The sequence below is a fragment of the Rhodnius prolixus genome, unplaced genomic scaffold, assembly GCF_049639745.1.
Source record: "Rhodnius prolixus isolate KJV_2025 unplaced genomic scaffold, Rpr scaffold_13, whole genome shotgun sequence".
NCBI classification, from domain to species: Eukaryota; Metazoa; Arthropoda; class Insecta; order Hemiptera; family Reduviidae; genus Rhodnius; species Rhodnius prolixus.
The window spans coordinates 7674202-7696233 of record NW_027411583.1 but is presented as its reverse complement, the minus strand read 5'-3'; the positions used below and the strand labels follow the sequence as shown (position 1 = coordinate 7696233).

The window sequence follows — 22032 nt, the reverse complement described above, 5'->3', positions numbered from 1 at the left end:
AACGTAGTATTATATATAGATAAATTTATTACAATTTGATAAAAACCTGACATGTTGGGTTTTTACGTGACGAGAAACAGGATAAATGTGAGCAAAATTTAAAACCATAACTTTGTTATCTACCTTAACCTGACAATAGTGGCTTATTGACCCAATTTTTATTTTTATTGTAGGTCATATTTTCATTTAAAAAAAATTTACTTGACCCCTACCAATAATGAATACCTTAAATTTACGCGCTAAAACTATGCTCACTTATTTATTTATTTTTTAAGTAATTATAATATAATGTAAATAGAACCTTATTTTTAAATTGTTTCTGTAGCTTTTACCGAAAAGAATAAATTGACTGACTTATATCAGAAAGAAATCACAAGGTGAATTTTGTATGGTTTCGAAGGGCAATTTGAGAATGGCAACAGAATAAAGGTTGCTAGGTCAGGGGAAAATTAGTTACGAACTTCCAACACAAATTAAAGGTGACCACTCCCCAAACAAATCTAAAAGTGACCATGTATTTAAAGCGGAAGTTGAATTCATTCGCTGTTAGAAATATTTCTGACGATCAACCCTTATACAACTATCCTGCCGGAGAGTTATAATTTATTCAAGCATCTGTTGTTTACCTTTCAGCAAACTGTTCTAGGCAATTAAAAAAAAAAGGGCCATGTTTAGAAATAGTTGCAGAGAAATCGATTCTCACTCAAAACCTAGCGGATGAATGAGTAATGAGGTTTTAAGAGTTGCTATAAGGTTACCGTCAATCATTTAAAAAGAGCACGCTGAAGAAGTAATTGAAAGTGTACGATACTGATACACTGACGGTTCCTTATCTTAAGAAACTCACCAATCTAGAGCTGTAGCTTGGCTGCAAGACCTGGCCAGAGATCTGTAACTTTTTTTCTTATATGGTTATACAGACTAATATCATTGGAATAATTGGACGTTCTGGTCTGTTGCAGGAGTGGCAGATTTTGTTACAGAGAAAGTAAAGTTTGGAGAAGAATGGAATTAGTGAAGCCCAATGGGATACTAAAGGATGACTTTAAGCTAAACATCTTATAAAGCTAAACATGCTGAGGAATAAGGAAGAGTGACAAGAAGTAAGTTCTTTCTCTGAATGGGTTGCAATTAAAGAGTTTTTACTGGTGGACCGAAAGGCAATTTGTAAAGTAGAAATGAAAGTTTAATATTAAATAAGAATTGTGATTTGGAAGTTGGAATATGATATGATCAGTAGCGTGTATCTCGGTTTTTGAGGGAAACTGTCAGAAGGGCTGCTTTATCAGGGGGCATAAAGTAAAACTATTCTGTCTTATCTTCTTCACATTGGCTGTGCGTTTAACTCTGGTCCAGTCGAGAAACCCACATATTTGTGGGAAAATTGTTTTATCTTAAAAAGAATGCCATTTTCCACGAGAGAAAATTCTTTATTAGTTATTAAGACGTGAGTAGATTATACCAGGCTTCTAGTTTACAAAAAAAATAAATCAAATTCTTGCTAAAACTTGTGAGAGAGCGTGCTAGTTAACATGACCAGTCACGTTCAAATTTAGAAATTCTTGTTTAGAAACAAATAGTTACATAAATAGTAAATTATTTCAGTAAATGTGGTTTAAAAATAGTATTCTTCAGAATATTTGTTTAAAAAAAAACAAAAATTGGTTTTATTGGCTCAATTAATTGTAAAAACAGAATTACTAAATGAATTATCAGTCTGAATAAAATTTAAAATAATTTGTTCAAGTACCACTTTACTTTCGTTAAAGTGGTTTTCTAAAATCTTCATCCATATTTTGTGAAAAGAGTAATTTAGAAGAAACTAAAGGATATATTATTGTAAAACAATTTAAATAATTTTAAAAACTGTAAAAAAGTATGCCTCAAGATAAAAATGTTTTCATTGCTTGCAATTTTCTAAAAGTGGCTTTTATTATTATTATTATTTTTATTATAATTTTTAATCTTCCAAGTATTATTATAATATCATTCAAATCGATTCTCGCAAAGCTACATAGGTACAAAAAAGGCTAATTGATCAGGCTTTGCCATAAAGTAGCAGACAGCTGTTTTTTTTTTATTGTTACTATTGGATCACCAGCTGTACCTCAATGCCCTGTCGCCAGAGATGTTCATCCCACCATCCTTTAGGTGGTCCAGTACCTATAGTATATAATTCTTACAAAGTCCAGGACCTTTTTCATCATTTTTCGACCTGAACCTGGCAACGATCTGTCATGCCGAAGATAACCAGAAGAAATCGTGAGTCATGTTTTCGTCTGACCTAATTTTAGGTTTATTTCTCTTTCTCTGGACGTTGTCAGCTGAGAATAGCGTTTGTAGATCCTGTAGAGGATGTGTTTATAGCCTGTTGTGCCATCTTCCAAGAATGATATGGAAGCTAGTGTTAGTTAATAGATATTAGAGGAGAATCTGTCCTTTCACACAGAGTTGGAGATTTATGGCAGAGCTATTTTTACTTCAGATCTCTCCGCCGACAGACACAAACAATCCCTTATAGAGTAACTTAGTCAAGGCACTTTAAAATGTGAGTTTCTGATGAATGTTATCGAAAAAGTTTGGCAATGCGAGAAAGTAAAAAAAAAAGTCACTTAATTTACTTACTACGTTTAGTAAAAATTTTAAATTCAAAAGAAATTGTCCATAGTTGCGTGAAGAGAAAGTGTGTACACTTAATTTTTATTTGCTCATATTATTCAATTTGTTATCTATTCTAGAATATTTTCTATTTTGTATTTCTACTTTTTGAATATTGTATTTCTAACCTTTTTAGAAACTAATATTTGACCTAGAAATATGACTAACGGGAAGACTAGACTAGATTTAGAATTATGTAATTTTTCAGGGTAATAGTTGGGGGGGAGGTCCTACATTACGAAAACGTGTTGGGTAACTCATCAGGAGTTACCGGAGGGGGGGAGACTGATAAATGGCAATTCAGAAACATTGTCGTTGACATTTATTGTTTATTTACCCAATTATAATCATATATTGGTAAATCTGAGTGAACAATCACAAGAATACATTTCTTCAGATTAAACTTGAAACAATGCGAAGTCATGGATCCTGTGGACCCAATTATTTTCATGATTGTATAGCTCATGTGGGCGGATAGAGCAAGAAAGGCAGTACATTATACCCTTTATACCCTGCTAGAATAGCGTTAATACTATTTTTCAAGAATGAAAATATAAATTTTGTTAAGAACGTGACAAAGTTTAGAATAGAGCTTTTCAGTCTCAATTTTATACCGTGCAGGTATTACGATAATGAGTGCAGTAACTTAAAAGAATTGAACAGAGTTAAACACTTTCTTTCCAGTTCTTAGTATGAAGTACCTAGCTGTCCTCATCTGCTCCTTGTTGATATCTTAAATGGAAAAGATTAACCTGAATTAACAAAATAATTACATAATTGTTTTTTGGCATGTAATAACTACAAAATTTAATTTTTATTAAATAAGATTCAAGATACTTATGCTCCATATTTATGTTTCCAGCAGAACCATCAATTATGATCATAACATGCGTCAAGAATCTATCTTGCTACAAAAAATTTCTTCCTTGCCCTACTGGTTATCCACTGATTCATCAGCTCTCATCTCCACTATCATATCCGACGTCTAAAGTGACGCTGGCCGCTCTGTTTCCTCGGAAATGTAGGTTAGTAAAATATTGATTTGAAATATTTACTCTAACGCCTCTTTTATCACCTATTTTTACTTGTGCAGGACTATTGTGGTTCTGCAGTTGTAAATTTTAAATAATTAAGTAATAATAATAAGATGCAATTCATAGACTAATAGATCTTTTTGCTTCAAACTAACATATATAATACGAGCATAATGGACAGGAATGGCAGACGGCTTTGTCCATGCTTTAAAGTCTTTGTTGAAACCTAGTGTTTTGTCTTATTTAAGTACTTTTTGATTGGTTTTATAATTTATCAAAATAATCTTATCTTCATCTATATTTATGACGCTTAATCTATATAGATGTTATGGTAAACTGGGGCTATGAACGGCAATGTGGTCTTTAAAGAAAAAAAGAGTTCAGACAATTACTTGTCACAGAAATGGATTTTTTCTGCCGTTCTACAGGACTCTCCAAACTTGACTGTGTTTAAAATTTGGATATTCGAAGTGTAATAATGCCCGAAAAGAGAATTGTAAACATAAAAACCTAGAAGCTGGTGTGGGCATGTTTGAAAAAATTGGCAGCGAGAGATTCCTATATTATAGGACGTAGATGAAGAGTTAGATATCCGAAATAGATTGGAAGGATAGGATAGATTCAGAAATGAGAGAAGAGGTTTATTGTAGAGGATTTCTTGGATAAGAGTAAGTGGATAATGGGAATCGGAAGTTGTCTTAGTTATTGAATACCCTATTTTTTCTTCTTTGTTTTAAACCTCTATTCTAAATTAGAACGCTATAATTATAATTACCTTAATTTTATGTTCTATTAATAAAAAAAATATAATTTTATGTCGCTATTAACATATTTACGTCAGTGTAAATATGACGTTACTTTAACTTGATAAAATTTGTTTCATTGCTGTAATAAATTACTAATAATGACTTATATCTGAGATTTTACGAGCTAATTTATTAAGAAATAAAATTATTGGCCCCTGGAGAAGTAAAAATGAACATTAAACCCAAAAAACACATCAAAATTCTGAGGAACAAAGCTTGCATGAGGTACTCTTACAATTTGTTACGATGTTTACTTTTCTAATTCTTTCTCTGATTTTATATTTTGGATTCTTAACTGTTGGGTGTAAGTCTTTAATAAAAAAGTTTGGATCATTTGTTGAAGTTAGAAATTGACTTTTATTTTTAAAGAGATTAGATAATATTGTCTCTATTTATTTTAATCTTACTGTTTTGAATTTGTTTTTTAAATTTAAACTTTAGTTGCGAAAACTTTTAAAAATATACAAACTATTCCCACGGCTTCGAATTGTTTTCTTTTAGACTTGTCAGAAGTGTTTTATAACTTACAAAATCACGATCAAGCACTCACAGAAAGTACGTTTTAAACTTTTAATTATAATTTTTTAAAAAGTTGGGAGGGTGCCTTGAAATTTATGTAGAAAAAACTTTTAACCAGAATTACTTTACTGAATAGGTTCATTAAAAACGTTTTCAAAAAAATTTTTTTTCCAATCCTAAGACTTTATATAATAGTTATTTGTCTTTTTCAGTGGCTCTAGTATAATACGAAGGGAACCCGATGGAGGAGGCTTAGAAGTATGACCAAAATTCTGAGTTTAAAGACGCTAATCTCTACCGTTAGTAGCAATTATGGATTATTTATTTTTTTGAGATTTTTACAAAAATGCATACGATTTTCTGTAAACGTTGAATTAATTGCACTTTTGTTATAGAGTAACGCTACTTGTCTTGTCATTTCAGATGTTATGAGTAACTGTGTTTAAGTAAAAAATCATAGTTAGAAAGAGTTTGAAATTTTAGAGCAATAGTAAAAGTTTTCTACGATAGATTTATTTATTTTTATTTTCATAAAGAACGACGAAGAATTGTAGGAAGCCCTGATCTTGTTGAATGAATTTTGATGGTTTTACACTTCAAGGTTACTCTCATTTCAGTTGTAGTCAACTTTTTTAGATTCTTTGTTGAAGGTAAACTGGTTAAAAGTCATTGTTCCCGTAGACAGCTATTACTTGGTGCTGTTGACACTAAAACTTAATCAAGACTACGGTCGTATGTACTCGTATCTTCTTGCAAAATTCCTACATTTCTTTCTATTAGGCTAGAGTAAGTGTGTGTTCTCGTAGGCCCAGGCAATTCAAAAATTAAATTTTCGGAAACTTCGAACTTAGTGAGAAACTGTGCATACAAACGTTGCCCGATTACACCTTTCCTTTTGCCAGTAAATCAGCAAAACACACTAAATTTAGATTTACGAAAAACCTCCTGTTAGTAATTTCCAAGCGAACCATGCATAACTGATTCAAGTCCTTAAAACATAGAGCAGGCTGTTGATAGTGAATGAGGAACGAAAAAATTTCTTCATTAAGTTGACCCGTTTGGGAGCTCATGGTGGTATTGTCAAAACGAGTACAGTATTCTGAATTTTCTTCATTAGGTTTTCACCTGTCTGAAGAGATATCCAATCAATTTGCTGATAAAACTGTGTACAGGTTTTGTGTAATTACTACAGTACTGGCAGTCCAGTATGTAATGGTGTTTGAGGAGATGTTGGTTGTAGATGTTGATGGATAAATAACACTTTTAGTATCGGTATAAGACTTTGTATATTTATATGACTGACTGCCAAGGACTGTATACTTTACACTACAAGAACAGAACAGACTGACTGACGTGGCTAAACAATGTGTACAACTCAAGTGTAAGACTTTGAACAGAATATCAGAATCTCCGAATCACAGAATCTCCTTTATTCTCTTCGTTCCTTGAAATTGGATCATAACCGAATTAGAGTAGTTTCAAGAGGTTGGACTTACGGTCTGGCTGCGCTCCAAGAATTAAACTTGGGAAACAACGAAGTGCACGCTGTAGTTGAAGGCTCATGGGATGGCTGCAAGCATCTATTTCATTTAGACATGTCTAACAACAGACTCAAGGAGATCCAGACTGGTACTTTTAAAGGATTAAGTTTACTACAGGTTCTCAGATTGGATGGAAATATGATTTCAGCAATTTCAGAAGGTGTATTCAACAGCACTCCCTCATTGAGAGATTCTGTGATTCGGAGATTCTGATATTCTGTTCAAAGTCTTACACTTGAGTTGTACACATCGTTTAGCCACGTCAGTCAGTCTGTTCTGTTCTTGTAGTGTAAAGTATACAGTCCTTGGCAGTCAGTCATATAAATATACAAAGTCTTATACCGATACTAAAAGTGTTATTTATCCATCAACATCTACAACCAACATCTCCTCAAACACCATTACATTGGTGGCAGCGGTGGGATAACGTCATTTTAACATACCGACTAGCAACGGAAAGTCTAATTGCCAGATTTAAAAAAGAAAAAACGCCCGTGGTATTGTTGCAGCAAATAACGAGCTTGCAACAAAATCCATCAGAAACTCTGGAAGCTTTTGCTGACAGAATAAAGCACATTTCCACATCGCTCTTATTTAAAGCTCAACAAAATCCCTTACAAACGCTACAAAATCTAGTAGAAAAATTAACAACAGACGCCTTCATAAAATCACTTCCAAGTGCCATGAAGGCCCAAGTCCAAATTAAACTCCCCAAAAACCTTGATGAGGCTCAAACTTATGCAACAGCCCTCAGGGACATACAAAGTGCAGAACCTCAAGGTTCGATATTTGCCATCAAAAAGGCAGATTCGCCAATACAGTCTTCTGACAAACCGCCTTCGCCATGCAAACATTGTTCCGGCGTCCATTGGAACTCGGAATGCACACAAAAATTTCAAGTTGTGAAAAATAAAAGAAGGCGAGTTTCTATTTCTAAACCACCTTCGCCTTGTAAATTTTGTCAAGGCAACCACTGGAACCGCGACTGCAACAACAAAAATAATAATTTTAATAATAATAAACAAGCGCGTACTAATTTTGGCAAAAAGCCACAATTTAAGCCAGACCATCGTACCTTCAGGCAAAGTAGGCCCTATTTCAAACAACAAATGCCCAACAATAATAATAATAGTAATAATAACAGCAATAATAATAATAACAAATTTAATACTGGCAATACGTCGAATAGATGGGTTCCGCCAACATGCCAGATATGTGAAAAACGAGGCCATACTGCAAAGGCATGCTGGTTCAATTATTCAAAAAACGATTAGGCGCTCAGCCGTTTTCACGAACGGCTACCACGGTCTTGATCCCGGCACTCAACGATTCAAATAATTTATTAATCAACATCCAAATTAAAATCAAAAAAGTTAAAGCTCTGATCGACACAGAGAAGGGAGGCTCGGCGAATGTATATAAGAACGAGAGGAAAGTCAAAAAGGAAATTCTGTGATTCGGAGATTCTGATATTCTGTTCAAAGTCTTACACTTGAGTTGTACACATCGTTTAGCCACGTCAGTCAGTCTGTTCTGTTCTTGTAGTGTAAAGTATACAGTCCTTGGCAGTCAGTCATATAAATATACAAAGTCTTATACCGATACTAAAAGTGTTATTTATCCATCAACATCTACAACCAACATCTCCTCAAACACCATTACAAGTAGTTCTTTTCTTAGGTGAACAATGGTGGAAGTATTTTTTTGGTGTATTATCATAATCCTGTAATTCTCTATTACAAATTTACAAAATTAGTGAAATTACTTCTTTTTGATGAAGTCGGCATGGACAACGAAAATGATATGAAAACATTTTCTCACCATGTTTTGGGCATTTTATGTAGGTTTAATGTTATTTTACCGGCGTGAAAGTATTTTCTTTAATTAATAACTTTAATTAAAAACAATAAATTACATACATATCGATTACATTTGCATTTAATTACAAAACTAAAAGTAAAAATTTTAATAGAATTCATTAGCAGAAATGTTCAAACACTGTAACGACAGACTGATAAAAAAATTTAGGTCGACGTTGACCTGAATGTAAGTTATTATTTTATTCTCCCATAGGGGTTTTGCCCACTTACCAGTTGGCTAATTTTGCTGTACTGATTAGAATAGCTGAGAAAATTTTGTGTACACGCAGATAGCCCAGCCATAACCAGTTGGCAGTGTAGTGAGTCCGTAGAATCCGTTTTCAGTCTCTAGAGATTGAAAGCTAGCTCACTTTCTCTTTTACATTATTGTTATCTGTAACATCTGTAATTACTGTATTTCTATTTGCAGAAGTGTGCTACAATAGCTTGTTTAGGTCTGTAGTAGATTTTGCTTCAAAATCACTTCCTTCAGACTTAAAGTTCCTTGTCTTCAGGGTCTTGTTAGGTGGCCACTTACTTCTTCAGGGACTCATTGTTTTTTTTATATTTTTCCATCCATCACAAAATTCATATCTAGCTCATCCACACACCAACTCGTTTACATTTCATCTTCTCAGATTTCCGAACATAAACATTGACACTTTAGGTTGCTATAGTAGATCTTTTAGAAAGATTGAAATGGCATTTATCAAGCTACTCTCACGACAATCGCAGGGGATGGATAGTAGTCTCTAAGAAAGTCTCTAGTAGAGCATTTCTAGAAAAGAGTAGATTAGCCACTTCTTCTTAGCATCCCTGCGGGAACTAGCTAACTATTAACGCTAAAAAAAAATAAAAAGAAGATTTTAATGGCATTACCAACAATTACCTACTTCAGTTAGAGGCCTGTAGAGATAGTTAATGGGTTCAAGTACTTAGATGTACTTATCTGAAGAGAGTCATTTCTAGTCCAAGGTGCAACCTGATAGATAGCAATGGCGTGAATGCGTGGAGCCTCCAATGCAGCAGGCGTGTAATTGTAATTAGAGTGAAATTTAAACTAATTGATACTATTCCAATACATCCACTTACAACTAAAAATTTAGAAATGTAAACGTTGTTTTGAAATTAAGCAAGTTTTTCAACTGATTAAAAAAAAAGCTGTTTAAAGATTTTAATAAAATAAATAAAATAAAAAGGCATGAAATGGCTACGAAAATAACAAAAAACATGTAATTCGTTAATAATATGTAAATAACAACAAAATGCAGGTAGCACTAATTGTGGGAGGACAAAGTAGTGCCTATCATATAATAAAATAGTGCACGTAATCACGTTCGTATAGATTAATGGTTTTGCAGTCTCAGACCTTTGGCAAGGACATATAAGTGTCAAACGGCCTCGAAAGTTGATAATTTTACTTTTCTCTGTTTAATTTCTCAATAAATTGGAGGGCATTAAATAGTGACTCATACTTATTTAAATAGTTTTAATCATTGTCTTAATTGTGTTTTTATTTGATTGCAAAAAAAACAAAACACTTCTTTATGTCCAACAATTCTTTACTGATGAGTAATACATTCTAAGCTCAAAATACATTCAAATGACAGCAAATGTTATGAGCATATTTTCAAAATAATCAGATTTAATTGAAGTTGAATTTTCATTGAGAATACTGGTTTTAAGGACTCTGTAAAGTAAAAGTAACTACTTTAGGCTCAGAAATTTTCTTGATTAAAAAAAAAATTGATACATTTAGTCATGTTTGTTTCTATTATTAAAAAACGAAAATTGTAAATAAATTTAACTTGGTAGCTGTGAATTTGACTAGCTATAAAATCTAGTGCAGCATTCGAATTTCTCTTATAGCAATTTACAAAATAAAATTCTAGAAACTTCAAAAATTCTTTGGGGAATAAAAAATCGTTAAAAGTTGTATAATAATTTATTTTGTACAATAGCTCATTTGCTTTACTGAGTTTCTTTAAATTTGACATTTTACTTATACTATATGTACTTTATATTAATATTAATTGATGTAAATATCATTTTTCAGACTGCTTTAGTCCAACAACCGATCAAGTGTCATGGACGGAGGCGTGTAGCTGTAATTTTCTCATTTGAGCTCGTTAAATAAAGTGGAAGATCAAGACCAAGAATCGAACCTAATACCAGAATACATCAGGCGGCTTAGCACAATCACACTTCAGAGGACCAAGCGCTGCTAAATTTGTACTCTACAGTTTCAGGTTGTCATGATTGTTCTATCTAACTATATTTTAGAATTAACGTTTATTAACAAAACATTTTTAATAGTTCAATTATAATAATAATAATAATAGTCCAATAGAAATTGGCCCATCTTCTCCATTAGTCTCCTTTATAACTTCTTTATTCCTCAGGAGAGTGTTAGGTGCTTCAATTGCTTGCTTCCCTCTTTGCTCAATTTTTAAATTTCGCGAACTCTTAGATTATGCTGGTAGTTAAGGATAAAGGTCTGCTGTTTTCAAAATCTTCCCATCTAATGCCTTTCTGGATATATTCTACAAAGGGAGTATTCCTCTTCAGCACCATTATGGGGACCGGCAGTTACAAATAACACCACCATCCATTTCTAATGTCTTCAGATTTCATAGGTTGCCTCCCCTCCTAAAAAAAAAAAAAAAAAAAAAAAAAAAAAAAAAAAAAAAAAAAAAAAAAAAAAAAAAAAAAAAAAAAATAAGGGAACCAGGCTGTACGAAAGTTAGATCAGTTCGTGAAGCTTCTTGTCTTGTTGGCGTTGTCGTGGGGTACAAGGCTTGCCCATTGTTCCACATAATAATTCGTTCGACATTTCTCCAGCCAAATTGGTGAAATCCAATCTAAGCAGGGATTGGTCTTATCCAACTCATTATTGCATTTTTATAAAAGTTGCTAGTTACAATAGTTTTAAAAGTGTTTGGAGAGTTAAAAATTTATTGAAAATGCTATAATTACAATTTATGACGTGTCTCCTCTTCCCATTATCTTTTATACAAACTGATTAGATATGCACAAAAAGGGGATTCCCTCCATAGGTGTTGTACAGTGTCATTAAAATTTAATTCTCCTTGAACAAGGTCTTCTGTTAATTGTTATGTCAAATCTTAAAATATGATGTTCAAGGTCAACTTTGGAGTCATCTTGGCGTATTATTCGCGATAAGATTACGGCTATTGTGAATGACGAAATTCTTGTTTGCATGAGTTTCTCTACAATTATCTGAGATTCTCATTTATACCTTTTTTCGAATTCTAGTATTAAAACAAATTTAATTGTTAACTAACATAATGCAGGTTGCAAAACTTCACATTACGCTGAAATGATAAATGCCTTGAAATGAAATTTAGAAAAATAGTAGGGTGCATTTTCGAAAAAGTCCCAGAAAAATGAAAATTCATTTCAGTATAGTGGTACTTTTGGTTGGAATTCTCTTAAAATTATGATTTAAGAATCTATTGCATTTCACTCTGGAAAAGACTAGCTAACTTTCCCTAACGGTTTCGAGTACTTGGTTCTTGACCCTAACGCTGCAGCCCCAATTCCCTTGGTCACTTGAGGTCACTATCATCGTCGCAGATGTCATAAGTCTTTAAAATGATTATAGAAAAAAAAAAAAATTAAGTTCAGCTACTTCTACAGGATCTATGGGGTACAGTATAAATATTGTTCGTGTCTAATGTTGGGATAATTTGTTTTTATAAAACTGCTGAAGACCTCCGTGCGCTTGTTAAGAATAAATTAAAAAAAAAATTGACGTCATTTCATCGGCAATAATGGTTGAATTCGGTAAGGTTTCAAAGTCGCCCATATTTAACTGCGATAAATGCTGTAGCGTTCTTTCTATTGAATGAATATTCGGTTTTCTAGTTGTCCTGCTCATTTTAATTAAGACAAGCCTTGTGAAAATACTTCTTCATTTTTTTAAAAAAGAAAACTGATAAAAAAAGTATATCAATAACTTTTCATTTAAAAATCAATTTATTAATAGATAGGATGATTATATAATTCTACTCATCTTTAAAAATTCATTCGACTATGAAGACTTTTAATCTTAAGATTCAAACAAGTGTCAACAAATATTTAATCTTAAAACAAACATGTTTCATAACGCAATAAATTTATTTCACGTAAAAATAAACTTTATAATAGCATTAACAGATTCTATAACTTAAGAAACTGGAATGTTCTAGTTTCATTGACTCTTAATAAAGCTTAACATTACTTAATAAACCAACCTTCAGTCTTATATTATTTTATTTGGGACATTTTAAAAGAAAAATTTTGTACTGTTACGCCACATTGCAAAAACTAGCTGAAGATCTTTCATCATGTGAGACAATGATAATACGAATTACCAGATTAAATTCCTCTCTTCGAGATTCTAGATTCAAGGTAAACTATTTCTTTGTGGTCATACTCTATATTCTCGTTTTGTTCGTGGACTGAATAGGGCAGGAGTTTTTCCTTTTTTTCTTTATACATTTTGGATGACGCTTCTTTGTCAGATCTATCTATAGCTTGCAAGAGATCTGTACGTGCCGGGAATTTAAAGAAAGGGTAACTCAATTATTGATTAAAAAGAATTAATTATTTCATTTAAATGATTAAGTTAATTTTATTAACAATTTGTTACTTAATGTGTATTGTTTGATTTTAATATTTAAGTATTAACAATCATTGATTACCTAATTATATTATTACATAATTTGAATTTTCTTGAGGGTGATTTCGTGAAGTTTCTTAGAATTGATTAATATTTGTTTAAATAAAATAATTAAGACATATTTGAAGATGTATTTAATTAAAAAATGTTTGGGAGTTTTAGAAGGAGCCTTTACAATAACATTCATTTGACTATTCAACTCGTCAAAAATGTCATCTTATTTTTTATTTTTTTAAATAAATCTTGAAGTCTTTCTTGTTGACATGTTGATGAGTACAATTTAGGTAGTGTACTCAAGGACCAGTTATATTTCACAATAATGTGAGGTAATCTACACTACTTATAACATGACGCTTATAACTCTTCTCTGAGTGCTGCATTTTCAATTAGTCTTTGCCAATTTACTTGATCTTATACTGCAACCGTGATCTAGTTCTAGAGTGTGAGTTACCAACTTTTTTTCTCGCACAATCACCCATAAGATGATCCCTATCTGCCTGTAGGACCGATCTAGGAAGGGGAAAAAAAAATCTCTTAATTTTTCATTTAATTGGCTTCCCAAAATTCTCAATGCTTTAATGGTCTCTCAAAATTCACAATGCGTTTAAAATCCGAGAATTACTTTTCTTTTTTTTATTCTTCTTTAGGATCCTCGTTCGTAAGGAAAATTTTAAGAACCAATTTGACTAAAGTCATGTTTAGTATGACAATGTTTGTCTGAAATTTCCTGAGCTTCTAAAATAGATTCTACAATTAAAAATATCATCTGCTTCACTTAATTATTCTTTAGCCACTTTCAACAGCAATTGTACTAGAAGAATAGACAACCAAGCTATTTTATACTAACTTTTTACCTTAATTATAAGTTATAACAGTACGGTGTTTATATTTTTTAAAACCTGACTTCTTCAGTCTTCCAACTCCCAGTAGACTATTTTTACAACGCTAACTCTTCACTCACTAAACATCTGTTGATTTTATAGTTAAACAAACCAGACTCGACCTTTTTAATTTTAGTGTGCGCTAAGTCTATTTTTAGACCTGGGATAATTTCGAGCCTTGTTTATATTCAAAGTCTCGTTCTATCAAACTTTCTCTCTCATTAGACATCACTGAATTGTGGCAAAACAAGACACTGGGTTCTTGTAGCATCAACGGCAGCAAGTGTTAATGAACAAAATTATCGCAAATTTAGAATGAAGCTGAATTTTCGTAATTACAGTTCTACCGGATTTACATCAATTGCTCTTTCCTGTTTATCAAAAAAAACAAATATTTTTATGGAATAGACCACACAATTGTTTAGCCACCCCTTCATGGATCTTGGTCTCTGTGCTGGCATCCCAGCCGAACAATACAAACTACTAAGCTTGAAACTCGTACTATTCACCTAGGGTCTACAGTTGATATATTTTTTTTGGGTGGATTAGCAAATCCACAGGCAATTCTGCTCGTAAAGTTGAGAATATATGTTTTGCAGTCCTGGATGTACGTATTGGCAACAGATGCTTTTTTTTTTAAGGTAAATTGTACGGTATCTAGTTGGTGACATTTTTTAATCTAAAAATAGATAATTTAATTTCCTTTAAAGATAAACAAACTGATAATGAGGCCTCCTTTTTAATCTAATCTTATTATAAGATTTGATTTACTTTTAGCGAGTTACAGTTTAAAGAAACTGCAATGGGTTCTTTTAATTTCATTAACTTAGCACAATTCCCATATCTGAACCAAACCCAGTGCTATAGTGCTTTAGAAGACAATGATTTGGTTTAATATTAAGGGACCATACGTTACATTTGGAGCTACTGTCCAAGACGTTAACCAAATTAACTTGAGCTTGAATTTACTATTTTTTTTTTTTTTTTTTGCGCATCAACAGCTGAGGTTATTAGCGCCCGGAGCTTTTTCCAGTGCACTGCCGGCCTCCGGACAGTGTTCTCTCGTTACAGACAACACTGTCCATCACCGGACAGTGAGCTGTAAGAAGCTCCTAGGAAGGAATTTACTATTGGTTCGTTAATGGTTATTTGAAATTTCTCTTGTCTATCCATTTGAATCTTTATTATTTTGTTTTTATTTGTTATTTCGGCTTACTTTTTAAGAAGAACTATCTTATTTTATAGTTTGATGCACACTAAGATGACCATTAGAATAGAGAAGTTTAATGACAATTCTGTCTAATTCTGATCCATTAATTTTTGGACCTTTCTGTATACTTAATCTAGCCAGAAGCAAATTTGAAAGTTGGAAAGTTCTTTTGGGACATTCCCAGTGTAATATCAACGTTAAGAGAGAAAGAAAGTTGTCATAAATAAGAATTTCTGACCTTTAACGGAACTAGCAGGAAGTAAATCACATTCTCTTTTAGAAATGATTAAGAAAATTCATCCAAGATGTATGTGTGTTTACAAAAAATAAAAAAAAATATTTATAAATTTAAACGCAACAAAAAATTTATAAAAATATTTTAAATAGCGAGCTATTTTAGGCAACTTTTGCTTGTATAACGCCTAATTAAGTTCTTAGCAACAAGGTGAAAATTACGTCATCAAACTGTGATGGATGTCCACATATTAGTTATAATTATTTGACCTATTTTTGTTATTTATTTATCATTCATTTTTAATCTTCTTGAGTTATTGTCTCTGAAGATTGATAAGTGAAGAAGTGATTTTTAATATTGTTTTCTCATTCTCTCGGTGCTTTTCTGTAAATTTGACCAATTTTCTTCAAATTTGGAAAAGCTGGAAGTTACTGAACCAATAATTATTTTGTATTATAAAATGGATATCAACTGCAACTGATCTTAAAACAGATTTCTATAATAATAATAATATATTATGGCCTCGAAAGTTTAGAAATAAATAATGTTAGGAATAATCTGGTGCTGAAAACATCGTCATTCTTGGATGGCTAATTCTTAAGTTATAACATACGACTTAGGTGGTGGGATAAGATCAAGAATCGAGGGTAGAATTATGTAGTGGAGTATGTGTAGTTTGTGTTCAATAATACCATCCGTTAGTTCTAAATACACAAAGTGGGACTAATAAAAGCAATATAATCAATAAAATAAGGTAAACTACAATTGTAAGGGTAAACCCTGAGCTGTGATTTAAGGTACGGTTGAGTTAGACGTGGTGTCGTATGTAAAGGAAAAGTCAGTTGAATTGGTTGGGACATCAGCGTCAGATGCAGCAACAGAAGCAGTACTCCAAAAAATACCCTTTTGAGGAAATCTTCCCGATTAAGATTATTAGGTAGTATTGAAGTAGACACTGAGCTGCATGGGAATGAAAAGGTAAAGATGTCACGCCCACGAAAGTGGAGAATCGTTGAAGAGGTCCCAATTCCTCAAGAGGGAATGGTAGCAAGTATAACTCCCCTTAAAAGTGCTTGTGGCTCTTCCAGACACTTCTTAATTTTTTTTTTTTAATCTGGAGTAGAACCTTAAGAAGCCATCTTTAGCAAACAAAAACAACAAATTATAATGATGTCCTACAAACATACTAACTACTGACGTACATAACAATGCAATGTTCAGTCTAGGTTGTTGTTTTGTTCGAAATATTCATTGATAAATAAAGGAATATTTCAAGGCACTTGTCATTAATTTAAAGTCAATAAATAGTAGATTTCTTCTCATTAATAATAATTCCAAAAATGTTTTATATGATTCTTGAATTAAGAAGGTGTTCTCATCAGCAATGTGGCAATATGGCAGACAAGGCTGCCGAGTGTCCAAATAAGTTCCCAACTATTCATTAGTCCTTTATTTTTTTTTTTTTATGAAATCACTTTGTATATTTCAATCACATTTTTCTTGGCCAAGGTGACTTATCATCTTTTCTCTTCATCTTCCTAACCGTGTATTTTTTTATGTTATTATTTCATTTATTTACAATTGGGCACATGTGAGCAGTACTTCTATCTTTTTTTGGTCTCACTTTTTGATCAAGCAGGTTTGTATGGGAAGGTTATTTTTTTTAAAAAAACGCAACAAAAGACAAAAATGCCAAATATGTTTTTAATGTCACCATTTACATAAAGGTCTGTTAGATTAGAATTGAATTGAGAATTTGACCTGCCTATTAACAATATATTCAGTTGAAGGTCTTATCCATTGTTTGATGCTCTGTCTGTTATAATATTTCGTTTTATTATATAATTTGAATATTTCTTTGATTTTTTTACTTTCTTTTACTTCAAAACTGATTGCAATTCAATGATAAATAAACATTAGTCTAGAATTTTTTTTAAAAATAAATATCTGGAAGGGCTACAAGCCCTTCTAAAGGTACAATTACTTTCTAAAACCTTCGCGGGTAGTTGTGTCCCTACAAGTTGCTCCTACAAAAACGTACAACACCTCATCAACTACTTTACTCTTTAAAGAGTGTCTTTTCTATGTTCTCCCTCCCATACTTCTCAGTACCTCTTCATTTCTTCCCAACCATCTTAATTGGGGGCTTCTTTTTTTTTTTTTTACGAATGTCTTTCAATATTCCTTCCAGGTACCCAATCTCAAATTTGCTTCTTCTTACAAGGATTAACACCTTCCAACCCTTCGCTACAGTATCCTTCAAGGGAGAAGCTCAAGAAGGAAAAGAAAGACGGCAGAGCTAAGCTCTGAAGTGATCTTCCAGGACTCAAGCAGTACAAGTTCTTCTCTGGACATCTATAACTAGAAGAGATCTGAATTTTCCTACGTAGATTACATATTAAGAGGTAAAACAAATGGAATACAAATTTTAGTGTCTGTCCATATTCTTTTATTTATATACAGATTTGATATCGTAAACAAAAAAAAACTGTATTTATAATGAGATTGTAAAAAACGTGAAAACGTGTTTTTTTTACTATAACAACATATCCTAAATAGACACGTCATTGTTATTTATAAAAAAAAATGTTACTACGTGCTTTCATTTCAAAAATTTAATATAAACAAAATTATTCTTTGTTTTAACTATATGTTTTATAAGTTTTTTTTATTCATTGGGAACAATTTTTTTATGAAGAGAAAAATTTAGAATCTAACAAATTATTATATTTAATATCAGATGAAAAATATTCTTCAAGCGAATCAAAAATTCTAGAATTTTTCAATAAGCGCATTGTACAATTATCTATCTAATTAAATGTCCATAAGCAGGTTACGGGACTAGCAATTTCTTGGAGTCCATACAGGTATTCCAGCCTAACAAAGAAAAACAATATTTATAGTGATAACTGTGACATATATTTTTTAATGTATATTAGGAGATTAAGGGTTCTAATTCTATTCTACTATTTTGTCCCAACTAACAACTAACTAACATAATTAAAAATATATATATAAATAAATTTTACAAATTTATCAAATAAATTAAAGGGGTTTTAATACATTATTGAGATCATCAAAGTACACACTGTAATTTATAGCGGGCAGAAGTAGCAACTATTTGACTTAAACGATCCCACTTGTAAACTCCATCTGATCATCACAATGTCTTATCATTCAAATCTATGTAACTAACACTTTACAGACACCCATGTCCGACAACTGAAAAGACTTCTAGACAACAGAACTCACACCGGATTAACAAAAGACTTATTTATGTCGGTGAATTAAAGCCCGACTGGGCTAATGGCGAATCGAACTTTGGGGTTTCAACCAAACGCTCAAACCTCCAAAGGATCCAGTTCTTGTAGTTTAAAATTTTTCACTCCTTTCTACATTACCAAACCAAACCATTCACACAGACTTAAAACATTTTTTTCGTCACACAAGTTGCTACAGAAAATTCCATCTTAACATATAACTTCATCACAATCCACTGCACCTTTCTTCCTGAACACTTGTAAGACGTCTTAAAAGATAGTACAGCCTCACGAGCGCCTCTCTTAAGACAAGAGACAGTAGATAGTGAAATGTTATTGGAGTGTTACCACCTGGGGTGACTTCTCTCTTAAGTGCATTGTGAACATTGAATATTATTATCATTTACGCTTATATCGTAATAAATGCGTTGATTGTAACAAGATAAACGATTGAAGAGAACAATAATAACAAAATATGAAATTCCTGAACAACGATCCATTAGAAAGAAACACATCAAAACAGAAATAACTTTTATTAGTCTCAAACTTCAAAATTTCACTTAAAAAACAAGAAAAATTTCATGACAAGATAAGTAAAAAATGATTAATTACTAAAAAGTTAGTTTTTACTATGTACATTATACATTTTTATCTAGTTTAAGAACTTGTCGACATGATGGATCGATGTCTGGGGCTGTTCATTGGGTAGATGATGATGTGATATATTGATTTGTAGTCTGGAGTGTACAATTTTTAGAAATAACAAATAATCGTCCAGCAAAGTAAACATGGAATGAAAATAAATAAAATTTCCGTATTTTTCCACTAAAGGTAACTTTCTAAAAGTGAGTAACTGTTTGATAGATAATATAGTACTTCTAATACAGTTCTGTACTAAAGAGTTTAGTAGCTGTAGAACGGAACGATATTTTTTTTTTCACAAATGAAGAACCTTTTGTATCTCTAAATCTTCTTTAAGGGTTGTCACCCATTTATAATGTTTGAACTTTTAATCATTATCAATGTCAGTAACATTTTCTTAAAAATAAAAGCTTTGGAGGATAATCTACTAGGTTTCACACAATTTGGTCTTACTGTCCCAATAATTTTGTCAGAATTTTTCATCTACATTAACTTCAAAGCTAAGTATACTTTATCGCATTGGAAATATTTCGCTCAAAAACAATTTTTTCAGAAAACCTTAAAACTTAAGAATTCTTAAGGAAAACCCAGTTTAGAAATCTAGACAAAAATTATTATCGTTTGTTTTTCAACCAGGTAAAGTGTGTACACGGGCTAATCTTAAACACATCTCTACCTAAAAAAAAATTAAACTTAATTTTATTGGATCACCTTATTTCTGGCTTGAAACCAATTTGAACACTGTTCAAGGATCTTTTAGTTGGTATTTAAATAAATTATAAAGATATTTATTTTATTTACGCACTTTATTGTTTACGCAAGATTCTTTTTTGTAAATAATTTTGAAGTCGTTTACTTCTTCTTTTTTTTCTTTTTTTTTTTAGTTATACTGTTTTTGTTGGTTATGGGGGCATATTTGCTCCTAGAAGGAATCCCATTAGGGATTGTTATTTCTTCAAGGATATTTGTTTGCCTGTGGATATCCCAGCCTAACAACACGATAATACTTCCAGCTCAAACAATCACTCAACACACGTAAGAAAGACCAGCTAGGATAATTTTTGTTTTATCTGTTTAAAGTTTAGGTCCATAGGCTTATTTTACTCATTCACATATACTCATAGGTACACTATATGTACTTTTACATTTGCGGCTTATTGTTGTGCCCTCTCTCGTTAGTCTAATAAGCAAAAATCTTCTCGTTTTACAATGACCATAAGTTGAACTCCTCTGGATTCTAGGTGCCAAAGATATCATACTGAATCTAGAAATTGTAACATAAACAGGATATGTGATGCGGTTTTCACCCTCCCCTGAAGTAATCTCAGAAGTTCATCCTACCCAAGATATGGTCGGCAACTTCATTTCCTCTGGAACCAGCAATCTCCAGTTCCCATTTAAATATGAATTCCTGCACTTCAATACAAGAAATAAGGAAATTGTAAGTCTCAAGAATTTTTCTCAGCTTTTACTAATAATTAGACAACTAAAACTTTTTTTCTAATCATTGAGAGAACTAAGATATAATAAAACTAATTGCCTGTTATAATCTTATGTTAATAAAGTTTATTTATATATCAATTCATCAATATTAATTACCTTGTAATAAATTTTATAACTTTCATTGTATAAAAATAACTGGTGTAAACCATTATCGTTGATAAAAATTATGGGTATTCATTAAATTATAAAAGTATCAATTGATAAAAAAATTTTTATAGATACAGGTGGAAGATTATTGCTTGGTAATTTCATATTATAAAGTTAAAGCCGTTAACTAGAGTAGCGTAATGTTACTTTCCAAAATATTGAGTTCAAAGACAAATTAAAACTGTAGCGATAGATAAAGTCTGAATTTGTTTTGGAGCGTTTTCCACGGTAATTCCTGAATCGTTGTAGATTGTAGTGGAGAGAAAGGAAATTTGCCCGTAGGGAGAAGCCACTTCTTCAGGTACTTGGCGTCCCTGTTGGTATCCCAATCTAACAACATTTTAAACACCAACAATCCAAACAGTCACACAATAAACCCAGGGCCTGAAGATGTAGTTAATGTGTGCAACTATTTTGGGTTTAGCGTATCCACAAGCAAACTCGAGCTCCTCATCAATCACAAACACAGCCACTAACACCTAACGCTAACATTTTACAGATTTTCATTTATGTTGTTACAGTAAGGAACCTAATTTTTAGTTAGCTGTGAATTTATTTCATAGTAATCTATCAGTCTAGACACTTTACGACCAGGGCAGACAAAACAAAAAGTGTTATTATATGTCCATTCCATACAAGCCCTTCCATAAGCATTACGCTATTGACCCACAATAATACCCTAACATAAACAATTCACACAGGCCCCTCCTCGCAAGAATAGACAAATTTCGTGCACAATATGATTGCACCTACACTGGACAGACTTCGAATAATTTGGGGAAAGAATAAATTTACACGAGAGATTTGCAAAGATAATAGTTCTGCCATATTATTTCATCCAAAACGTAACCGTTTGTTTGACCTTAGGATTTGGAAAAAATATCAAAAACCAAAGAAGTATAATAGACATGATACATGTATTTTGAGATTATTGTTTTAATTAATTATGAATAAATAAAAATTACAGACAAAAAACTACACACCAAAATACCTAACAGGTCAAAACTCAATCAAAAAGGCAGTGAACCAGACCGCCATTGAAGTAACCTGATT

The 22032-nt window shown here is 32.0% G+C and overlaps 1 protein-coding gene across 1 annotated transcript in view; it reads left to right on the top strand.

The window, feature by feature from the left end:
* The window catches only part of LOC141448057 (uncharacterized), a 38607-nt gene extending 20313 nt beyond the window's left edge, over nt 1-18294 (top strand). The window contains exons 9-13 of the mRNA XM_074116102.1: nt 963-1103; nt 3521-3683; nt 5230-5316; nt 10474-10666; nt 17619-18294. The gene's annotated coding sequence lies outside the window, so the exon portion shown is untranslated. The remainder of the gene's footprint in view (nt 1-962; nt 1104-3520; nt 3684-5229; nt 5317-10473; nt 10667-17618) is intronic.
* The last annotated feature ends 3738 nt before the right edge of the window (nt 18295-22032 follow it).